Source organism: Elephas maximus, chromosome 12, assembly GCF_024166365.1.
Source record: "Elephas maximus indicus isolate mEleMax1 chromosome 12, mEleMax1 primary haplotype, whole genome shotgun sequence".
NCBI classification, from domain to species: domain Eukaryota; kingdom Metazoa; phylum Chordata; class Mammalia; order Proboscidea; family Elephantidae; genus Elephas; species Elephas maximus.
Genome location: NC_064830.1, coordinates 79,722,034 through 79,745,492, shown reverse-complemented (window position 1 = coordinate 79,745,492; position 23,459 = coordinate 79,722,034). Strand labels below are relative to the sequence as shown.

The 23,459-nt window shown below is 45.4% G+C and overlaps 1 protein-coding gene across 3 annotated transcripts in view; it reads right to left on the bottom strand.

Moving 5' to 3' along the window:
• IQCK (IQ motif containing K) overlaps positions 1-23,459 on the bottom strand; it is a 271,465-nt gene that overhangs the window by 68,721 nt on the left and 179,285 nt on the right. The window contains exon 10 of one of the 3 annotated variants that reach the window (XM_049904896.1): positions 9,694-9,754. The exons of the other annotated variants lie outside the window; for them this stretch is intronic. The gene's annotated coding sequence lies outside the window, so the exon portion shown is untranslated. Of the gene's footprint in view, positions 1-9,693; positions 9,755-23,459 lie in introns of those variants that run through there. 3 annotated transcript variants of the gene reach the window in all.

The following is a 23,459-nucleotide window of genomic DNA, read 5'->3' as shown; positions in this document are numbered from 1 at the left end:
TTGCCTCTTGATCCATGTACAGATTCCTCATGAGCACAATTAAGTGTTCCAGAATTCCCATTCTCCACAACGTTATCCATAACTTGTCATGATCCAAACAGCCAAACGCCTTAGCATAGTCAATAAAACACATGTAAACATCTTTCTAGTATTCTCTTCTTTCAGCCAGTATCCATTCGACATCAGTGATGATATTCCTGGTTCCGTATCCTCTTCTAAATCCTGCTTGAATTTCTGGCAGTTCCTTGTCGATACTATGCTGCAGCCACCTTTGAGTGATCTTCAGCAAAATTTTGCTTGCATGTAACATTAACGATATTGTCCAAAAATTTCTGCATTCGGTTGGATCACCTTTCTTGGGAATAGGCATAAATATGGATCTCTTCCAGTCAGTTGGCCAAGAAGCTGCCTTCCAAATTTCTTGGCATAGATGAGTGAGCGCTTTCAGTGCTGCATTTGTTTGTTGAAACATCTCAATTGGTATTCCATCAATTTCCAGAGCCTTGTTTTTCACCAATTCCTTCAGTGTCTCTTGGACTTCTTCCTTCAGTACCACTGGTGAACTATATTATGCCAACTGACTGAGTTGTCCATGAGAAACACCCAAGCCAATGAGCGCTTGGGTGTCAGTGGTACTGTACACTCCCCACCAATGAGCTTTAGGGAATCATGCTGCAAAGGATCTCCACCAATGAGGCTCCCAGGAGCTCTCCTGGGGAAGGGCATGCCCCACTGTGTTTGGCTCCCTGTAACCCAACTCTCGTCTTCCATGCCTGGTCCTTCTCATGCTCCAAGTATCTGCACACAGAGACCAAATTATCCAAAGCCCGCTACCTAGACCCACTACTTTCTAGCACATCGCCTTATTTTATTTTCTTCACAGCACTTGTCACTACCTGAAATTATCTCAACTTGGTTTTATTTACCTGCTTATTTTCTGTCTGTAATGAAGGTAAGCCCCACGAGATCAGAAGCCTTGTCTGTTTCTTTGCTACAGGACCTCCAGTGCCTAGAACAGTGCCTGGCATGTAAGAAGCACTCATTAATCACTTGGGGCATCAAAGAATCATAGAGGTACTTTTATTACACCATTTTACAGATGAGGAAATTGAGGTACAAAGACATTCTCTAATTTGTCCAGGTCATATCACTAGTATGTGGTAGAGGCAGCATTCAAACTCAGGTCTATCTGACACAACATCACTGCTTGAGAGGGTAAGGTGACTACAGTGAGTGGTTACACTGGTGGCCCTTGATGAACTACTCCTCCTGATATTCATGGCCCTGTGTAGTCCCCTCCCACAGTGACTTGGCTTGGCCATGTGACTTGCTTTAGCCAATGGGACATTAGCAAGCAGGAGGCTGGCAGAGGCCTCTTAGGACTCAGCCACATAAAGAAGTCCAATGTCTTAGTCATCTAGTGCTGCTATAACAGAAATACCCCAAGGGAATGGCTTTAACAAACAGAAGTGTATTCTCTCATAGCCTAGTAGGCTAGAAGTCCAAATTCAGGGCATCAGTTCCAGGGGAAGTCTTTCTCTGTCTGCTCCAGAGGAAGGTCCTTGTCATCAATCTTTTCCTGGACTAGGAGCTTCTCCGTGAAGGGATCCCGGATCCAAAAGGATGAGCTCTGCTCCTAGCACTGCTTTCCTGATGGTATGAGGTCCTCCAGTCTCTGTGCTCCTTTCTCTCTCTTATATCTCAAAAGAGATTAGCTTAAGACACAATCCAATCTTGTAGATCTCATCAATATACCTGCTGCTAGTCCATCTCATTAACGTCATAGTGATAGAATTTACAACACAGGAAAATCACATCAGATGACAAAATGGTGGACAATCACACAATACTAGCAATCATGGTATAGCCAAGTTGACGGATATTTTGGGGCGACACAATTCAATCTATGATATCCAACTGCCCTACTGGAGAGAAAATCCAGGAAGAGAGGCCCTGGAGGATGAGAGACCATTTTGGATGTTCAAGCTCTGGCCAAGCTCTTATGTGGAGCACAGACAAGTCCTGCCCAGCTTGCAGAGTCATGAGCAAATCCGTGGTAGTATTCTAAGACACTGGGGCCCTGGTGGCACAGTGATTAAGAGCTACAGCTGCTAACCAAGAGGTCAGCAGTTGGAATCCACCACCCAGTCCTTGGAAACTCTATGGGGCAGTTCTACTCTGTGCTATAGGGTCACTGTGAGTCAGAATCGACTAGGCAGCAACAGATTTTTACACTTTGGATTGGTTGATTACACAGCACTGATAACAGAGGGAGGTGATAGTTCAGTGGTAGAATTCCTGCTTTCCATGCAAGAGACTCAGGTTAGATTCATGGCCAACACACCACATGTGCAGCCACCGCCCATCTGCAAATGGAGGCTTGCAAGTTGCTATGATGCTGAACAGGTTTTAGTGGAGTTTCCAGACTAGGAAAGAAGGCTTGGCAATCTACTTCCAAAAATCGGGCAGTGAAAATCCTATGGATCACAAATGGTCTGACCCACAATCAGTCATAGGGATAGTGAGGACCAGGCAGCATTTCATTCTGTTGTGCATGGGGTCGCCATGAGTCAGGGGCTGACTTGACAGCAGCTGACAACTACAACAGCTAGCAAACTCAACCAATTAAAACTCAGTACTACTCCCTGAGCTGTTTGTTTATGATGTTGTTTACATTGCTATTCAATAAATAATATCTTGCCTCAGTTCTTTTTTGAATAGGACCAAGAATGAATGAATAACTGAATTAATTCATAAGCAAACAAATACATATTTATACACATTGTAAATAATATTTTTAATGGTCAGAAGATAGATGTCCTCATGTACCTTTGAAAATGTCCCGTTTCAGAGCCCAGGGATCCAGGTGCCTCTGTGGAGCCCTGGACAGGGCAGAGGCTGTAGATTCAAAAAGCTGTCCGGAGTACTATTACTCCTTCCACTCGCTCCCGTCTACTCATTTAAAACAATGTCCAAAGCGTGGGACACGCCAAAGACTGTCAGAATAAAAAAGTGACAAGTCTGAGCGGAGACCATGGAACGGTCAGAACAGAGAGCAACGTCTCCCCCTAGTGGGAATCCCTGGAAATGCGGTCAAAGCGGAAGGAGAAAAGGGAAACTTGTTTAAGTTGTGGACTAACAGGAGCTTGCAAGAGGAGCTGGAGGACAGTAGTCAGGCGTGGATTATCCAGTAGGCAAGGTAAGCACGGTGCTTACCTCGCTTACCAGATCATCTGTAGTGAACAATTTCACATGGGTTTCACCACATCAATGATGCGAAATCCATGTGAAATTTTTCACTGCAGATTGGTAAGTAAGCACAAGTAAGGCCGTGCTTACTTTGCTTACTGGGTCATCCGCCCTTTTCAGGGATTGTAAATTTGAAAAGAGGCTTTGATCCTGTAGGAAGGTGCTGTGGGGCTGGGAGGGAGACAATGCCAGCCACATCTTGAAGCAAAATCTTTGATGTGGTAGAAAAATGTGAAGTTGTTTACTACAGATGACCTGGTGAGAAATGTAATCACCGCACTTGCCTTGCCTATCAGATAATCTGTCCCTGACAGCAGTCATGACCTAGACAGGGGATGGAACTCCCATGCCTGCAGGGGCAGGCTGGGGGTGACACTGGGAGGCAGGCTGGGTGTGGCTACGGGGAGGGGTGGGGACGTGAGGTGAGTGAGCCCTACCCATGGGGCAGCCACCACCACCACTCAGCTGCAACTCAGGTTTGCAGGGTGTCATCGAGGTCTTGGCTCAGAGAGGAAACATTTCCACCAGGGGACACAGAAAATGTCCCATCACATTTCAAGCCACAGCTGCCATCTGGTCCCTTTGTGCGCCTCATGGTGAGAGACCAGCAGGAAAAGGAAGGAGTCATTGTCCTGTGTAAGGACGGCAGGCATAATGGACCCAAACCACCGGGAAGAGGTGGTTGTTGTTGCTTCAGCTCCGACTCATAGCGACCCCATGTACAACAGAACGAAATATTGCCGGTCCTGCACCATCTTCACAATTGTTGGAATGTTTGAGTCCATCATTGGGGCCACTGTGTATTTTGAGTGCCTTCCAACTTAGGGGGCTTATCTTCAGCACTGTTGTGATACATAGAATTTTCACTGGCTGATTTTTAAAGTAGATTACTAGGCCTCTTTCTAGTCTGTCTTAGTCGAGAAGCTCTACTGAAATCCGTCTACCCTGGGTAACCCTGCTGCTATTTGAAATACCAGTGGCATAGCTTCCAGCAACTTAGCAGCACGCAAGCCCCCACAGTGTGACAAACTGACAGAGCTGTGGTGGCAGGAGGAGGCAGGACTGCTTTTATTTAAAGGGGTCAGGGAAATTATTTAGCCCTCAGATGGTCCCACTTGGGCATCTCTTGCCCAGTTTTGATGGAAAAATACAGTGGCCATAACCTGAGAAAGAGATGGTGACCAGAGGCTCAGGACCCTGGGGGTGAAGGTCTTGGTCAGCCCCAGGTAAGACACTGAGACTAGCAGGGGCACAGCCAAGAGAGAGCGAGTCTAGAGTGAATAGTGAAGAACAGGAACAATGAATAACCTATGCACAGCTGAGCACCCCTCCCAGCCTCTTCCCTTGTGGGCGTGGGTATTAAGTGAAAAGACGTGTCTGTACTCGTATTTGCTTGTACTTAAATTAAAAATTGTTTAAAAAGCACTAATTAGATAGTAGATAAGAACTACTTTCCCCAAGGTGTCTGTCAGTTTGTCATACTGTGGGGGCTTGCGTGTTGCTGTGATGCTGGAAGCTATACCACCGGTATTCAGATGCCAGCAGGGTCACCCATGGAGGACAGGTTTCAGCTGAGCTTCCAGACTAAGACAGACTAGGAAAATGGACCCTGCAGTCTACTTCTGAAAAGCATTAGCCAGTGAAAACCTTATGAATAGCAGTGGAACATTGTCAGATATAGTGCTGGAAGATGAGCCCCCCAGCTTGGAAGGCACTCAGAAGGCCACTGGGCAAGGGCTGCCTCCTCGAAGTAGAGTCGACCTTAATGACGTGGGTGGATTAAAGTTTTCGGGACCTTCATTTGCTGATGTGGCATGACTCAAAATGAGAAGGAACAGCTGCAAACATCCATTAATAACTGGAACCTGGAATGTAAGAAGTATGAATCTAGAAAAATTGGAAATTGTCAAAAATGAAATGGAACACATAAACATCGATATTCTAGGCATTAGTGAGCTGAAATGGACCGGTATTGGCCATTTTGAAACAGACAATCATATAGTCTGCTATGCTGGGAATGACAACTCGAAGAGGAATGGTGTTCCTTCATCGTGAAAAAGAACGTTTCAAGATGTATCCTGCAGTACAACGCTGTCAGTGATAGGATAATATCCGTACACCTACAAGGAAGACCAGTTAATATGACTATTATTCAAATTTACGCACAAACCACTAGGGCCAAAGATGAAGAAATAAAAGATTTTTATCAGCTGCTGCAGTATGAAATCGATGGAACATGCAGTCAAGATGCATTGATAATTACTGGCGATTGGAATGTGAAAGTTGGAAACAAAGAAAGATCAGTAGTTGGAAAATATGGCCTTGGTGATAGAAACAATGTCGGAGATCGAATGATAGAATTTTGCAAGACCAATGACTTCTTCAATGCAAATACCTTCTTTCACCAACATAAACGGCGACTATACATTTTTTTTTTTTTCATACACATGGACCTCGCCAGAGGGAACACACAGAATCAAATTGACTACACCTGTGGAAAGAGACGATGGAAAAGCTCAATATCATCAGTCAGAACAATGCCAGGGGCCAACTGTGGAACACACCATCAATTGCTCATATGCAAGTTCAAACTGAAACTGAAGAAAATCAGAGCAAGTCCATGAGAGCCAAAATATGACCTTGAATATATCCCACCTGAATTTAGAGACCATTGAAGAACAGATTTGACACATTGAACACTAGTGACCGAAGACCAGGCGAGTTGTGGAATGACATCGGGGACGTCATCCGTGAAGAAAGTGAGAGGTCATTGAAGGGACAGGAAGGAAAGAAAAGACCAGGATGGATGTCAGAGGAGACTCTGAAACTTGCCTTGAGCGTTGAGCAGCTAAAGCAAAAGGAAGAGTTGATGAGGTAAAAGAACTGAACAGAAGATTTCAAAGGGTGGCTCAAGCAGACAAAGTATTATAATGACATGTGCAAAGAGCTGGAGATGGAAAACCAAAAGGGAAGAACATGCTCAGCGTTTCTCAAGCTGAGGGAACTGAAGAAAAAATTCAAGCCTCGAGTTGTGATAGCGAAGGATTCCGTGGGGAAAATATTAAATGATGCAGGAAGCATCAATAGAAGGTGGAAGGAATACACAGAGTCATTATGCCAAAAAGAATTAGTCGATGTTCAGCCATTTCAAGAGGTGGCATATGATCAGGAACTGATGGTACTAAAGGAAGAAGCCCAAGCTGCTCTGAAGGCATTGGTGAAAAACAAGGTTCCAGGAATTGACGGAATATCAATTGAGATGTTTCAACAAACAGATGCAGCGCTGGGGGTGCTCACTCGTCTATGGCAAGAAATATGGAGGACAGCTTCCTGGCCAACTGACTGGAAGAGATCCATATTTATGCCTATTCCCAAGAAAGGTGATCCAACCGAATGTGGAAATTATGGAACAATATTATTAATATCACATGCAAGCAAAATTTGCTGAGGATCATTCAAAAACGGCTGCAGGAGTATATTGACAGGGAACTGCCAGAAATTCAGGCTGGTTTCAGAAGAGGACGTGGACCCAGGGATGTCATCGCTGATGTCAGATGGATCCTGGCTGAAAGCAGAGAATACCAGAAGGATGTTTACCTCTGTTTTATTGACTATGCAAAGGCATTCAACTGTGTGGATCATAACAAACTATGGATAACATCGTGAAGAATAGGAATTCCGGAACATTTAATTGTACTCATGAGGAAACTTGACATAGATCGGGAGGCACTTGTTCAGACAGAACAAGGGGTTACTGACTGGTTTGGAGTCAGGAAAGGTGTCCATCAGGGTTGTATTCTTTCACCATGCCTGTTCAGTCTGTATGCTCAGCAAATAGTACGAGAGGCTGGACTATATGAGGAAGAACGAGGCATCAGGATTGGAGGAAGACTCATTAACAACCTGTGTTATGCAGATGACACAACCTTGCTTGCTGAAAGTGAGGAGGACTTGAAGCACTTACCAATGAAGATTAAAGACCACAGCCTTCAGTATGAGTTGCACCTCAACATAAAGAAAACAAAAATCCTCACAACTGGACCAATGAGCAACATCATGATAAACGGAGAAAAGATTGAAGTTGTCAAGGATTTCATTTTACTTGGATCCACAATCAACAGCCATGGAAGCAGCAGTCAAGAAATCAAAAGACGCATTGCATTGGGTAAATCTGCTGCAAAGGGCCTCTTCAAAGTTTTGAAGAGCAAAGATGTCACCTTGAAGACTAAGGTGCGCCTGACCCAAGCCATGGTATTTTCAATCACATCATATGCATGTGGAAGCTCAACAATGAATAAGGAAGACCAAAAAAGAATTGACGCCTCTGAATCGTGGTGTTGGTGAAGAATATTGAATATACCATGGACTGCCAAAAGAACGAACAAATCTGTCTTGGAAGAAGTACAGCCAGAATGCTCCTTAGAGGCAAGGATGGCAAAACTGCATCTTACATACTTTGGACATGTTGTCAGGAGGGATTAGTCCCTGGAGAAGGACATCATGCTTGGCAGAGTACAGGGTGAGCAGGAAGGAGGGAGACCTTCAGTGAGGTGGATTGACACTGCAACAATGAGCTCAAGCATAACAACAATTGTAAGGATGGCTCAGGACCGGGCAGTGTTTCGTTCTGTTGTGCATAGGGTCGCTATGAGTCGGAACTGACTCGATGGCATCTAAAACCAACAAGAACTACTTTAGGTGAAGGGAAAGACAACATACAATACAGGCAAGGTCAGCACAACTGGACTAAGCCAAAAGCAAAGAAGTTTCCTGAATAAACTGAATGCTTCAAAAGCAAGCGTAGCAGGAGCGGGGGTTTGGTGACCATGGTTTCAGGCGACATCTAAGTCAATTGGCATAGTAAAATCTATTAAGAAAATATTCTGCATCCCACTTTGGAGAGTGGCATCAGGAGTCTTAAACACTAGCAAGTGGCCATCTAAGCTGCAGCAATTGGTCTCAACCCACCTGGACCAAAGGAGAATGAAGAACACCAAGGACACAAGGTAATTACGAGCCCAAGAGACAGAAAGGGCCACATAAACCACAGGCTACATCAGCCTGAGACCAGAAGAACTAAATGGTGCCCGGCTACAACCGATGACAGCCCTGACAGGGAACACAACAGAGAACCCCTGAGGGAGCAGGAGAGCAGTGGGATGCAGACCCCAAATTCTAATAATAAGACCAGACTTAACGGTCTGACTGAGACTAGAAGGACTGCGGAGGTCATGGTCCACAGACCTTCTGTTAGCCCAGGACAGGAACCATTCCCAAAGCCAACTCTTCAGACAGGGATTGGACTGGACAATGGGATAGAAAAAGACACTGGTGAAGAGTGAGCTTCTTGGATCAAGTAGACACAAGAGACTATGTTGGCATCTCCTGTCTGGAGGGGAGATGAGAGGGCAGGGGGGTCAGAAGCTGACAGAATGGACACAAAAAGAGAGAGTAGAGGGAAAGAGCGGGCTGTCTCATTTAAGGGAGAGCAATTAGGAGTATATAGCAAGGTGTATATAAATTTTTGTATGAGAGACTGACTTAATTTGTAAAGTTTCACTTAAAGCACAATAAAAAAAAATTTTTAAAGTTTAAACGTAGGCTGGCCTATAAAACAAAAAAAATTGTTTAAGAAATAAAAACCTCTGGAAAGATTGCTGATGGAAATGTAAAATGGCACAGCCACTGTGGAAAATAGTTTGGTGGTTCCTCAAAAAGTTAAACATAGAATTACATATGACTCAGCAATTCCGCTCCTGGATATATATACCCAAAAGAATGGAAAGCAAGGACTCAAACAGATATGTGTACACTAATGTTCATTACAGCATTATTCACAATAGCCAAAATGGGTAACCAACCCAACCGCCCATCAAGAGATGAATGGATAAACAAAATGTGCCGTATACATACAATGGAATATTATGCAACCGTAAAGAGAAATGAAGTTCTGATACATCCTACAACATGGATTAACCTTGAAAACATTATGCCGAATGAAATAAGTCAGTCCCAGAAGGACAATTATTATATGACCCCACTTAGATGAAATAGCTAGAATAGGCAAATGCATAGAAACCAGTTTATTAGTGGTTACCAGGCGCTGGGGGCAGGAGGAAACAGAAGTTATTACTGACGGGATGCTGAGTTTCTGTTTGGGGTGATGAAAACTTAGAAATGGGTAGTGGTGATGTAGCACAACATGGTAAATGTAATTAATGTCACAACAACAAAGTTTTTTCTCTCTCCTGATTCTGTGAGGTGACTGGGTTCAGCTGGCAATTCTTCTGCTCTATGTGGTATTGCCTGGAGCTGCAGGTATCTGAAGGTTCAGCTGGGCTAAATGTCCTAGGTGGCTCACTCACATGGGTGGCAGTTGATACTGGCTGTTGGCTGCAAGCTCAGATGGGATCATCACCCAGAGGACCTCAGTTCTCCTCCATGAGGCCTCTCCACTTGACTTGGGGTCCTTACAGCACGGTAACTGGATTCTAAAAGGGAGTATCTGAAACAGGTGGAAGAAGATTTAGATCTCTTAAGGCCTAGCCTCAGAAGTTATAAAGCATCTTTCCACCACATTGTCACAGGGCCAGCCCAGATTCAACGGGAAGGGAAATAATTTCCACCTCTTGACAAGAGCAATGGCAGAATTTACCGCTACCTTTAATCCACTAAAAATCAAGGGTTTATTTACAAAGAGGCTAGTTACAAAGGTGTGGGCATAGAGAAGCCATATAGAATAGTGTAGTCACCTAGGGTTAGTGGCAGCTGAACTCTTACCAATGTGTACACCGATGTTCATTGCAGCATTATTAGGTCTGAAGGGTCATGCTAGGTCTGAAGAGTCTAGGGGGATAAGTGGTTATTAGCAGAAACCAAAAGGACAGAGATTTGTGTAGAACTGGCTGCCTCACAAAGAGGACCATGGCCAACCCAAGGCCCAGGGAGGGAGCTGAAAGGGTAAATACCCTGACCTCAGGCTCTTTCCTGTCTCCAATCTCCTTCCAGGGCTTTCCCTTGGCTGAACCCAACCAGAAGCCAGAGGGCAAGGGACCCCACTGATGCAGCCCACACAGGTCAGCTTCCTGGGGCAAAGAGCAGGTGGAGAAAGGTTGGGATTGGACCTGGGGGGACAGACAGACACCTAGCACATGTGCGCTCCTGCTCACCAGGCTGAAAACTCCTGGAAGACTGGTGCCAACTTACCAGTCAGGAGAAATCAGGTTATGCTGCAGAAACAAGCAGCCCTCAATGTGCAGTTGCATGAAAAAGCAAAGTTCATTTTTTGTTCAAGGGACATGTCCTATGTGGAGTTCTGCTCACTGTGGTGACCCTGGCACCCAGCCAGGTAAGGTAGCAACCAACTTGTATGTTGCCAGTCTCCCGGCCAGAGAGAAAGGAGCACTGGAGGGTCTCGCACCAGCCATCACTCCCACAACTCACAGGCCAGTAGAGGTGACAGGGCCCAGCTTCCCAAGAGGAGACTGATGGTGCAATCTACCTTGGGCCCAGAGGGCAGTAAGCTGGAAATATTTGGTGAACAGCACTAACATCTTGTTTCCCGTTGCATCCCTGGTGCCTAGCACGGCACCTCAATAGTGTTTGTTGACTGACTAAACAGATATCACGGCAGCACCATTCTCTTGTTGGCAGCACAGGATAGTGGGCGAGAGTCACCTACCTGCTCCTTTGCCCACCAAAGTGATCTTCAGGTAGAAAAATTATGGCAGTAAAACTATTACAAGAAAATGCACGAACATCTGTTGTTTGCTTACTCAACATGCGTAGACTGAGCAACTACAATGTGCCAGGGGTCTCCAGGCCCTGTCTATTGCAGTATCTGGACAGAAGGTGGCTCTGTATCACTCAAGGTTCTTGGTTGCAAGCAACAGAAGCTGGCTCTGATTAAGTAAGCAGTGAAGGAGTTTGGTAAGAGGGACAGACTCCTAGAACCACCTGCACACAGTAGGGTCAGGAGAGGAGAGCTAGAGTCTCGCCGGGCAGGACACTGGAGAGGTGACAGCCCTGAGAGAGCCCCTATCAGCCTGTGCTGGTGTCCTTTCACCAGGAGGATGCGCTGGTTTCCTCTTCTCTGGGCTGCACTCCGAGGCAGGATTGTCCTCCTGTCTCTCCTCTTCCAGCTCATGGTCTTCCCTTGCCCTGACTCACTTCAGCATCCCATAACCTTCCTCCCTGCCATTGCATAACTGTTCCCTGTCGCAGAGCCCTTATGTAACCCAAGTCACCTCAGGCTCCCACCCCCATCTTGCAGCTCCTACCTCGGCCTCGCCTGTCTGGTACAATCTTTCACAGTTGGCAGGGCCAGGCCCTTAAAGAGAAATGTGAAGACAGAGAGAGAGGGGGACAGAGAGGAGGAGAAGGAGGAGCCCATTTCCAGCCCAGCCATGGGGCCAAACACAGACAAGCCTCAACAAGAAGGAATGACCCCTGGAGTAGCTACTCTTGTACACAAAGCTCAGGTCAGTGACTGCTGCCCGGGCTTGAGGTGACTTTCTGATAATTAACTGCTCTGTGTCTCCACTTTCACTTCTGTAAAATGGGGATATAGTACAGATAGTCCCTGCCTTTCGATGGGGTTCCATCCCAACAACTCCTTCGTAAGTCGGTTCTAACGCAAGTCAAATGCCTCTTTTTTTTTTTTTTTCATTTTTCATCATAATTGCCTTTTATTATCAGTATATTTTTTATATATCTGATCTTTGAACACCCACAAGTGAACATCTGAGAATGAAAACATCAGCTAATTACACACTGCAACGTTGTATGTAGTGTTGTTAGTATTGTTAGGTGCCATTGAGTCCGTTCCAACTCAAAGTGACCCTGTACACAACAGAAAGAAACACCACCCAGTCCTGCGCCATCCTCACAATTCTTGCTATGTTTGAGCCCATTGTTGCAGCCACTGTGTCAATCCACCTCGCTGAGGGTCCTCCTCTTTTTTACTGACCCTCTACTTTACCAGGCATGATGTCCTTCTCCAGGAAATGATCCCACCTGATAACATGTCCAAAGTATGTGAGATATAGTCTCACCATCCTTGCTTCTAAAGAGCATTCTGGCTGTACTTCTAAGACAGATTTTTTTTGTTCTTTTGACAGTCCATGGTATATTCGATATTCTTCACCAATACCACGATTCAAAGGCATCAATTCTTCTTCTGTCTTCCTTACTGTATGCAGTACATATTACTAATGAAAAGATGCGAAAAAAAAAAAAAAGACGGTTGCAAGTACAGTTCATCGTGACTCAAATACATCGTAAGTCAGGGACTGCCTATATATACCTCACAGGATTGTTGTGGGGATGAAAAAATGTTACACACACACACACACACACAGGGGAGCCCTGGTGGTGCAGTGGTTAAGCCTTCAGCTACTAACCAAGAGGTCAACAGTTCAAATCCACCAGCCGCTCCTTGGAAACCCTACGGGGCAGTTTTACTCTGTCCTATAGGGTGGCTGTGAGTCGGAATCGACTTGACAGCAACAGGTTTCATTTTGGTTCTATATCTATATACAGTGTATAGAACAGAGCCTGGCACACTGTTTGCTCTTGTTTTTTAGAGAGGTGATTCTTGATAAGTGTGTCTCGAGCAGTGGTTCTCCAACTTTATGGTCTCAGTATCCTTTTCCACTCTTAAAATCCACGTTGTTGCTAGTTGCCATTTAGTCAGTTCTGTAAGCAGAGTAGAATTGCTCCATAAGGCTTTCAAGGCTGTGACCTTTTGGAAGCAGATCACCAGGTCTGTCTTCTAAGGCACCTCTGGGTGGGTTCAAACTGCCAACCTTTTGTTGAGCACTTAACTGTTTCCACCACTTAGGAACTCCCTTAAAACTGATTGAGGACCCCAAAATACTTTCACTGAGGTGGGTTTTCCCTACTAACTTTTACCATATTTGAAACTAAAGCCAAGGAATTTTTAAAATAATTATTAGTTCATTTTAAAGTAACTATAATAAACCCATTACTTGATACCATAAAACGATTTTATAAAAAAAAATTCTATTTTCCAGGACAGCAAAACAATACATGAGAAGCATGGAAACGTTTTACATTTTTGCAGATCTCTGTACCATCTGACTTAACAGAGGACAGCTGGACTCTCACATCTGCCACTGCGTTGAGTTTGTTGGGATATCATATGCCGTAAAGCCACTGGAAAACTCCACTGTACACTCATGAGAGAATGAAAGTGATAAGGACAAATAAGGTCTTACTATTATCATGAAGAAATCCTGGGTGGTACAAATGGTGCACGTGCTTGTCTGCTAACTGAAGGTTGGAGGTTTAGTCCACCCAGAGGCACCTCGGAAGAAAAGCCTGGCTATCTGCTTGCAAAAAATCAACCATTGAAAACTCTCTGAAGGAAGCAGAATAACCAGAACAGAAATAATGAAAATATTCACTCATTGTGAAGAATGTAACCAATATCACTGAACAACTTATGTAGAAATTGTTGAACGGGAACCTAAACTGCTGTGTAAACCTTTACCAAAAACACAATAAAATATTATTTTAAAAAAGAAAAACTTGAGGAGCACAACTCTAACACATATGGGGTCACCATGAGTCTGAGTCGACTTGATAGTACCTGGTTTTTTATTATTGTCTTAGCCTGGGTTCTCTAGAGAAGCAAAACCAGTAAAGCACATAAATATACAGAGAGAGATTTATATCAAGGAAATGGCTCATGCGGTTGTAGAGGCTGGAATATCCCAAGTCTGCAGGTCAGGCTGGAGGCTTCTCCTGACGCACATAGCCACAGGGGCTGGTGAACCCACAATCGGCAGATTGGAGAGCAGGGCTCTTGATGAACCCAAAAGATCAGCAGGTAAGCTGCTAGCTCAAGTCCCAAGAACCAGAAATCAGATGAACAGAAGCCAGCTGCAGGATCCAGAATGAGCAAAAGCCCACAAGCCCCGCCAGAACACCCACCCATATACAATGCAGGCCACATGCCCAAGGAAACTCCCCCCCAACTGACTGGCTACTCACAGCAGATCCCACCATGCAGGTGATCACATAATATTAAATCTCATCATGGAAATGATCACACTATCACACAACTATCAAATCACTGAGAACCATGGCCCAGCCAAGTTACACACAACCCCAACCATTACAATTATCATGAAAATAGTTTTGACCTTGCAGATCCCCTGAATGGGTCCAAGATTCCACTTTGAGAAAAACTGGCCTAAAGCCTGGTGCATTGAGGAGAGGGAGAGAGTGGAGAGAAACAGGTGTATTTCCATGTTTTTACCCAACTTGTACTTATCAAAGGAATAAAGAAGAAGAGCTACTAGAGGTCAGGTTTGCTCTGACCCAATTCCACCCAATCCCTTACCTAAAATAACAGCACCTGACACACCTGGGTTCTGACTCTGTCCAAGGCTCTAACAGGTGGGTGCAATTAAGATTATCCCCATTATACACACAAGTAAACCAAGGCTCAGAGAAACAAAATGACTTTCCCAAGGTTGCATGGCTGCTGGATGCCACCCTGAGAATAAGTCCCTGGCCTTTCTGGCCCAGGTGCTCTCACTCTTAAACCATATTCTAATGTCTCCTCCCCATCCAGCTGGGCAATGAGTCTGAGTCCTCTTTCCAACCTTCCTGCTGATCTTTAAGCCCTGTCTTAGTTACCTAGTGCTGCTATAACAAAAATACCACAAGTGGATGGCTTTAACAAAGAGAAACTTAGTCTCTCACAGTTTAGGAGGCTAGAAGTCTGAATTCAGGGAGTCAAACTCTAGGGGAAGGCTTTCTCTGTTGGCTCTGGGGAAAGGTCCCTGCCATCAGTCTTGGCCTAGGAGCTTCTCCGCACAGGGACCCTGGGTCCAAAGGATGCGTTCTACTTATGGCACTACTTTCTTGGTGGTATGAGGTCCCCAGGTCTCTCTGCTAGGTTCTGTTTTATATCCCAAAAGAGATTGACTCAAGATAAACCTAACCTTGTAGATTGAGTTCTGCCTCTTTAACATAACTGCCTCTAATCCTGCCTCAAGAACATCATAGAGGCAGGAGTTACAACACATAGGAAAATCACATCAGATGACAAAATGGTGAACAATCACACAATACTGGGAATCATGGCCTAGCCAAGATAACACATATTTGGAGGGGGGGAGGGCACGATTCAATCCATAACAGGCCCCATCTTCAGAAATTGAGTTAATTGGTCTGCGGAAAAGCCCAGTTGCCAATTTTTGTAGTCAGTCGGGTGATTCTAACAAGCAGCTAGAATTGAGACCTTGAGACTTCATGTGTGGTCCTCGGACCAGCAGCCCACCCAGGAGCTTGTTAGAATGCAGACTCCTACCTGCCCCTTCCAACTAGAATGTGCTATTTGACCAAAGCGCCAGGTGATTCTTCTGCATCTCACACTGTGAGAGGCCTGGGCTAAGGGAAAGTGTGTGGAAGAAGGCAGGATGGGGCCTTGCACTTGATCTTGGAGCCTGAGCCACTCTGAACTTGATAATGCTCAATAAAGGTAACTGGTCCTGTGTGCCTGACCCAAGTCATGGTGTTTTCAATCACTTCATATGCATGCAAAAGCTGGACAACAAATAAGGAAGACCAAAGAAGAACTGATGGATCTGAATTACAGTGTTGGTGAGGAATACTGAATAGACCATGGACTGCTAGAAGAATGAGCAAATCTGTCTTGCAGGAAGTACAGCCAGAATGCTCTATAGAGAGACTTTGTCTCATGTACTTTGGACATGTTATCAGGAGGGATCAATACCTGGAGAGCGACATCATGCTTGGTGCAAAAGAGGAAGACCCTCAATGAGATGGATTGACACAGTGGCTGCAACAATGGGCTCAAACATAGCAACAATTGTGAGGATGGCGCAGGACCAGGCAGTGTTTCGTTCTGCTGTACATACGGTCGCACTCTGTGTCAGAACTGGCTCAATGGCACCTAACAACAACAACGTGACTTCTTAAGCTTCCACTGGGGAGGTTCACAGATGCAATAAACAACCTAGAATGGCAACAATTCAAACAGTTATTTGTTTTACATAGAGGTGGAGAGAGTTACTTTGCTTGGGGGGGATACAGCAAGGCCCTTTCCAGTCATGAAATGGTAAAGCAGAAACCTCTTGAGACAACAGAGAGCAACTTCTATGGAGATAAAGTTGCTTGTCGGGGGGTACTGAGGGGAGAGAAGGAGGGGCGGGCCTCTCTGCTCTGGGTTTGGGTTTGCTCTCTCTGAGGCACAGTGGTGAGAGTCTGACGCTGGGAAGCTATCTTCATGGGTGACTGGGTAAGGCTCTGAACCTGTGTGGTGCTGTTTCAGGCACCTGCTCCCTGCCTGTCCTGAGGAGGGATGCTTGGGGCAGACACAAACAGTTGCTGCCTCAGTCATCTTTCCTAGACCCTCCTTCGTTACTGAGTCTCTTTGTAGAGACTGGAAAATGCCAAGTGCCCACTTCCCAGCCTCCCTTGTACTAGGGGAGGCTACATGACCCACTTCTGGCAAATGAAATATAAGGGGACGTCTGTGGGGATTCTGGGAAAAATTTCCTCCCTGATTAGTAAGGAGGCTCTGAGGTGAGCTCCCTTCCCTCAACCCTTCTTTGCTACATTTAGAGACTGTAAATGAAGAATTGATGCTTGATGCTGTGGCAGCCATTTTGTGACCATGAGGTACCAACCTGAGAATGGCAGGGCAGAAGACTGGAAAGTGTCTGAGTCCATGTTAATATTATTGAGCAATGAACAAATTGTGATATCACTCATATTACAACTTACTATTGTTCATGACTTATCAACAAAAAACCCTATTGTATAGACCACTCTTTGTCCTGTTACTTTTTCCTGACAGTTTTGGGAGCATTGGGAGAGTGTCCCTGTGATGGCTTCACAAAGGACCACAGGGGCCATAGTGAAGCTACATTAAGCAATTTTCTGGACCACAGAAAGGGCCTGTGGGAGCCACCGTAGGAAAGGAAGGGCAGATGGCTGCCACGTGGTGATCTGTAGGCCAGTTAGTGGGCACCTAGGAGGCACCCTCTTGGGGACTCCCAGAAATAACTGAAGAATTTATTGCAAGAGTGACTGAATCTTCTAACACATAGTGAGCAGCAGGAATCACACACTGAGGGCATTAAAGGCAGAAAAGAGTGCGGCAATTGATTGATGATGTCTGTCATGGGCACAAAATAGAGTGGTAGCAATGGTGTGTCTCACATTTGCCTACTCCAAGCTCCTGACCACTCCCTCCAAAGATGCATCCAGAGAGGCAAATGGCCTGAAGTGCCCTTCATTCCCGTTCCAAGGGGAAAGACAAATATGGGAGTCTCTGGGGAACCTGAGCCCCTTCACAGCCTTGCCAAACTAAGGCTCCCAGGACTCCACTAGGTGGTCCTCCCACATTGCCCTGTGTTCACCACCTCTTATACTCTAGGGAAGAGTCTAGTTCCTTGTTTGTCCCCTGCCCTGAGCTGCAAACTCCCTGAGACTGGGGACCACGTCATGTCCATGTATGAGCCACCAAAGCGATCAGGAACCAAGCACAGCACTTAGCAGAACTCTCAGGAAAGTTTGCAGTGACACCATTTGGGGTCCAAAGTGCAGGCAGTCACCTGCCTGGGGCAATTAGAGAGGCACTGAAAATACCATCCTATTAAGAGCTTGAATCTCCACCCTCCAAATCCATCCTCCATGGAGTTAAGTCAATGTTTCCAGGAGACCTATATGAAATTTTTCCTGCAAGGCAGTGGGCTGGGGCAGAAAGAGCCTGGATAGCTGGATTTACAGCCTGCTTCTGCCATTTGTATGAGCCGTAAGAGCTTGAGGAAGCCATGCAACCCTTCTGAGTCTCAATTTTGAACACCTACCTCTGAAGGTTCTGTGGTTAAAGCAAGGTGATGCATGAATGTGGACTTTGACAACTCCAAAGTCCCAAGTGACACATTCATCTGGGAGATGAGCTGCTCATTAGCAGAGAAAAGGGAATGCTGATAGCTTTGGACACAGGATAGAGATACTTCAAGGAGGAAAGCAAGGCTGGATTTAATTATTCACTTAGTCAACAAATATTTGATGGGTCATGCCTTGTACTGGACACGGGATACAACAGACATGGTTCTTGACCTCACTGTGCTTATAGCTGCAATGCCCAACATGGTAGCCACTAGCCACATGTGGCTATTTAAATTAATTAAAATTGAGCAAAATGGAAAATGCATTTCCTCGGTCTAATTAGTCGGATTTCAAGTGCTCAATAGTCACGTGTGGCTAGTGGCTACTGTACTGGACAATGCAGATATAGAACACTTTCATTGTTGTAGAAAGTTCTGTTGGACAGCACTTAAGTATAGGCTAGCAAAGGAGACAAATACTAAGCAAACAGCCACACAAAAAACCACCGAATTATACACTATGACATTTGTCAGAGAGAAGCCGTGGGCAGTGCCCTCGCCATTTTGCCAGTAAGGACTAGAGCCAATGAAACAGCTGTGTTTCATTAGCCTTAAGTGGGCTGGCCCCTTAAAAGCCTGGCACAGCCGCCTTCACTTCCTAGAGCCATTCTTTTCAAGGCTGGAGACTAGAGGAGCCCTCCAGAGACATGAAGCTCATTCATGACAATGTCTGACCTTGCCCCAAATGACACCAATTTAAAGAGTGGATGAGAAAGCACGGACTATAGAGCCAAATGGCCTGGGTTGGATCATGTCTCTGCCAACTCTGTGGCCCTAGGCCAGAACTTAGCCCCCTGGGCCTCAGTGTCTCCATCTGTAAATGGGAAGAAAAATAGTATCTGGCCTAGAAGGTTGCTGGGAGAATTACACAAGTTAATGAATATGAAGCACTTAGAACAGCACCTGGCACTTAGTAGCCGCTGAGGTCCAGTTGATCCCAACTCATAGCGACCCTATAGAACAGAGTAGAACTGCCCCATAAGGTTCCCAAGGCTGTAATCTTTACAAAAGCAGATTGCCACATTTCTCCCTCGGAACAATTGGTGGGTTCCAACCCGCCAGCCTTTCAGTTAGCAGCCAAGTGCTTAACCACTGAGCCACCAGGACTCCTTCTGGCACACAAAAAGTGCTATAGTCTGTTACAATGGAGTCAGTTCTGACTCACAGCGACCCTACAGGACAGAGTAGAACTGCCCCATGGGGTTTCCAAGGAGTGGCTGGTGGATTCCAACTGCCGACATTTTCGTTAGCAGCCAAACTCTTAATCACTGTGCTGCCAGGGCTCCAAGTGTCATGTACTAGTTACTATCATGATAATGATGATCCATGGGTCCATGAACTTTTTTGGGGGGGAGTGGGTAGAGGGGGTGCTGTATTAGTTTTCTACAAATTACCACAATCTTGGTAGCTTAAAACAACAGAAATTTATTCTCTCACGGTTCTGGAGGCCAGAAGTTTTTAAAATCAAGGTGTTGGCAACATGGCGCTCCCTCTGAAGGCTCTAGGGGAGGGTCCTTCCTTGTCTCTTCCAGCCTCTGGTGGCCATAGGTGTCCCTTGACTGGGCCTGTGTATGTCCAGTCTCTGTATCGGTCTCCACACGGCCTCCGCCTTTGTCTGTGTCTTCTCTTCTTATAAGCACAAGTCTTGTCAATGGACTTAGAGTCCACCCAGGTAATCCAGGGTGATCTCATCTGCAGATCCTTAACTTAATTACATCTGCGAAGACACTTTTTCCAAATAAGCTCATATTCACAGGTTCTAGGTGGACATATCTTTTTGGGGGGTGGGGTGGGGATAGCATCATTCAATGCATTCAAGGCATTGAACGCTAATGACCAAAAACCAGACGAGCTGTGGAATGACATCAAGGACATCAAACATGAAGAAAGCAAGAGGTCGTTGAAAAGACAGGAAAGAAAGAAAAGACCGAGATGGATGTCAGAGGAAACTCTGAAACTTGCTCTCAAATGTCAAGCTGCTAAAGCAAAAGGAAGAAATGATGAAGTAAAAGAGCTGAATAGAAGATTTCAAAGGGTGGCTCGAGAAGACAAAGTATTATGACATGTGCAAAGAGCTGGAGATAGAAAACCAAAAGGGAAGAACGTGCTCAGGGTTTTCCAGGCTGAAAGAACTGAAGAAAAAGTTCAAGCCCCGAGTTGCAATAGTGAAAGATTCTATGGGGAAAATATTAAACAATGCAGGAAGCAGCAAAAGAAGATGGAAGGAATACACAGTCATTATACCAAAAAGAATTAGTCGACATTCAGTCATTTCAAGAGGTAGCATATGATCAGGAACAGATGGTACTCAAGGAAGAAGTCCAAGCAGCACTGAAGGCACTGGTGAAAAACAAGGCTCCAAGAATTGACGGAATATCAGTTGAGATGCTTCAACAAATGGATGCAGCGCTGGAAGTGCTCACTCATCTATGCCAAGAAATTTGAAAGGCAGCTACCTGGCCAACCGACTGGAAGAGATCCATATTTATGCCTATTCCCAAGAAAGGTGATCCGACCGAATGTGGAAATTATAGAACAATATCATTAATATCACATGCAAGCAAAATTTTGCTGAAGATCATTCAAAAGTGGCTGTAGCAGTATATCGACAGAGAACTGCCAGAAATTCAGGCCAGATTCAAAAGAGGGTGTGGAACCAGGGTTATCGTTGCTGATCTCAGATGGATCCTGGTGAAAGCAGAGAATACCAGAAGGATGTTTACCTGTGTTTTATGCAAAGGCATTCGACTGTGTGGATCATGACAAATTATGGATAACATTGCAAAGAATGAGAATTTCAGAACACTTAATTGTGCTCATGAGGAACCTGTACATAGATCAAGAGGCAGCTGTTTGGACAGAACAAGGTGATAATGAGTGGTTTAAAGTCAGGAAAGGTGTGCATCAGGGTTGTATCCTTTCACCATACCTATTCAATTTGTATGCTGAGCAAATAACCCAAGAAGCTGGACTATATAAAGAAGAAAGGGGCATCAGGATTGGAGGAAGACTCATTAACAACCTGCGTAAGGCAGATGACACAACCTTGCTTGCTGAAAGTGAAGAGGACTTGAAGCACTTACTAATGAAGATCAAAGACCACAGCCTTCAGTATGGATTGCACCTCAACAAAAAGAAAACAAAAATCCTCACAACTGGCCCAGTAAGTAACATCATGTTAAACCGGTAAAAGTTTGAAGTTGTCAAGGATTTCATTTTACTTGGATCCACAATCAACAGCCATGGAAGCTGCAGGCAAGAAATCAAAAGACACATTGCATTGGGCAAATCTGCAAAGGACCTCTTCAAAGTGTTGAAGAGCAAAGATGTCACCTCGAAGACTAAGGTGTGCCTGACCCAAGCCATGGTATTTTCAATCACATCATATGCATGTGAAAGCTGAACAATGAATAAGGAAGACCAAAAAGCATTGATGCTTTTGAATTGTGGTGTTGGCGAAGAATGTTGAATACACCATGGACTGCCAGAAGAACGAACAGGTCTGTCTTGAAAGAAGTACAACTTGAATGCTCCTTAGAAGCAAGGATGGCAAGACTGCGTCTTACGTACTTTGGACATGTTGTCAGGAGGGATCAGTCCCTGGAGAAGGGCATCATGCTTCCAGAAGTACAGGGTCAGCAGAAAAGAGAAAGACCCTCAATGAGATGGACTGACACAGTGGCTGCAACAATGGGCTCAAGCATAATAGCAACCGTGAGCATGGTGCAGGACCGGGCAGTGTTTTTTTCTGTTGTACATAGGGTTGCTATGACTCGACAGCACCTAACAACATAACGATCATTCAACGCTACTCAATATTATCTTATTTTCATGCTTTGTTCCCAAAGTTAAACTGACCCTCTGAAAAATGAGCCAGGAATGGGAATGTAAGCAAAATTGTAAAGTTGATCAAAGGTCGCTGGGTGGCACAAACGGTTTGCTCTCTAACCTAAAAGACTGGTGGTTGGAACCCAAACACACAGCAGAAGAAAGATGTGATGATCTGCTTGGATAAAGATGACAGTCCAGAAAGCCTTATGGAGCAGTTCTACTCTGTAACACACAGGGTTAGAACCCATCTGATTTCAGCTAGCTTGGTTTTTTCTGTTTGAGTAATATTGATTAAAGGAGCCCTGGTGGGGCACAGTGGTTAAAGTGCTCAGCTGCTACCTGAAAGATCAGCACTGCTGCGCTCTGTGGGAGAAAAATGTGGTAGTCTGCTTTCCTAAAGATTTACAGCCTTAGAAACCCCGTGGGGTAGTTCCACTCTGTCCTAAAGGGTTGCTGTGAGTCGGCATCGACTCCACAGGAAGGGGTTATAATATGCATCAGTGCATACTGAGGGCTTTCCGCGCACTACTGAGGGAAGGACTTGACATACATTATGTCTTTCGCCTTTGCAACAACCCCAAGAGCAGTGTACCATTAAAATCAACTCCTTTTTACAGATGAGAAAATTGAGGCTCACGAAGCAACTCCTCCACGTTTACACAGCCGGGAAAGAAAAGGGTCTCAGCGTCAGTTCCACAGTACACCAGCAGGTGGCAGTGACCACCCACTTTCCAATTCTGCAGTCTGGCGGGAGCACAAACCCAAAACCCATTGCCACGAGTCGATTCGACTCAGCGACTGAACTGTCCTCACAGGGTTTCCAAGAAGCAGCTGGTGGATTCAAATTGCCGACCTCTTGGTTAGCAGCTTAACCACTGCGCCACGAGGGCTTCAGCCGGAACATACTAAAAACTAGGGATGTATTTAATGAGCACCTACTGTGTGCCAGGCGCAGTTCTAGGTGCTGAGGATACGTCGGTGCATAAAGCAAGAAAAGATCTCTGCCCTCGTGGCTCTCTCGTCCATTTTTCTTTTAAAAATAATAAAAAAATATTCGCGGAGAAGCGTGCCCACGTGGCCTGGACCGGAAAAAACCTGGCTTCGCAAGGAGAGAACCAAGAGGCTGGAGGCTGGCGGGAAAGGATGGCAGTATCAGAAAGGTCCATGATCCTCCAAAAATTAGGGGCTGCAACAATCCCCAGAAGGAAGAGTTATTCTGCAGCCCACTTTCCTCCCCTCCCTCTCCCCCACAGACAAAGGAGGGTGAACAAAGGATCATCTCCCGGGCCCCTGGATTAATGGGCCCTGGTTTGTTCTGGAAGCTGGTCTGAAGATTAGCCAAGGAACCAGAGCAGCCCCCCAGCCCCAGCCCGAGCAAGGCTGGCGTCGGACAGCCCGGGCGGAGTAGCAGCTGGGACTCAAAGG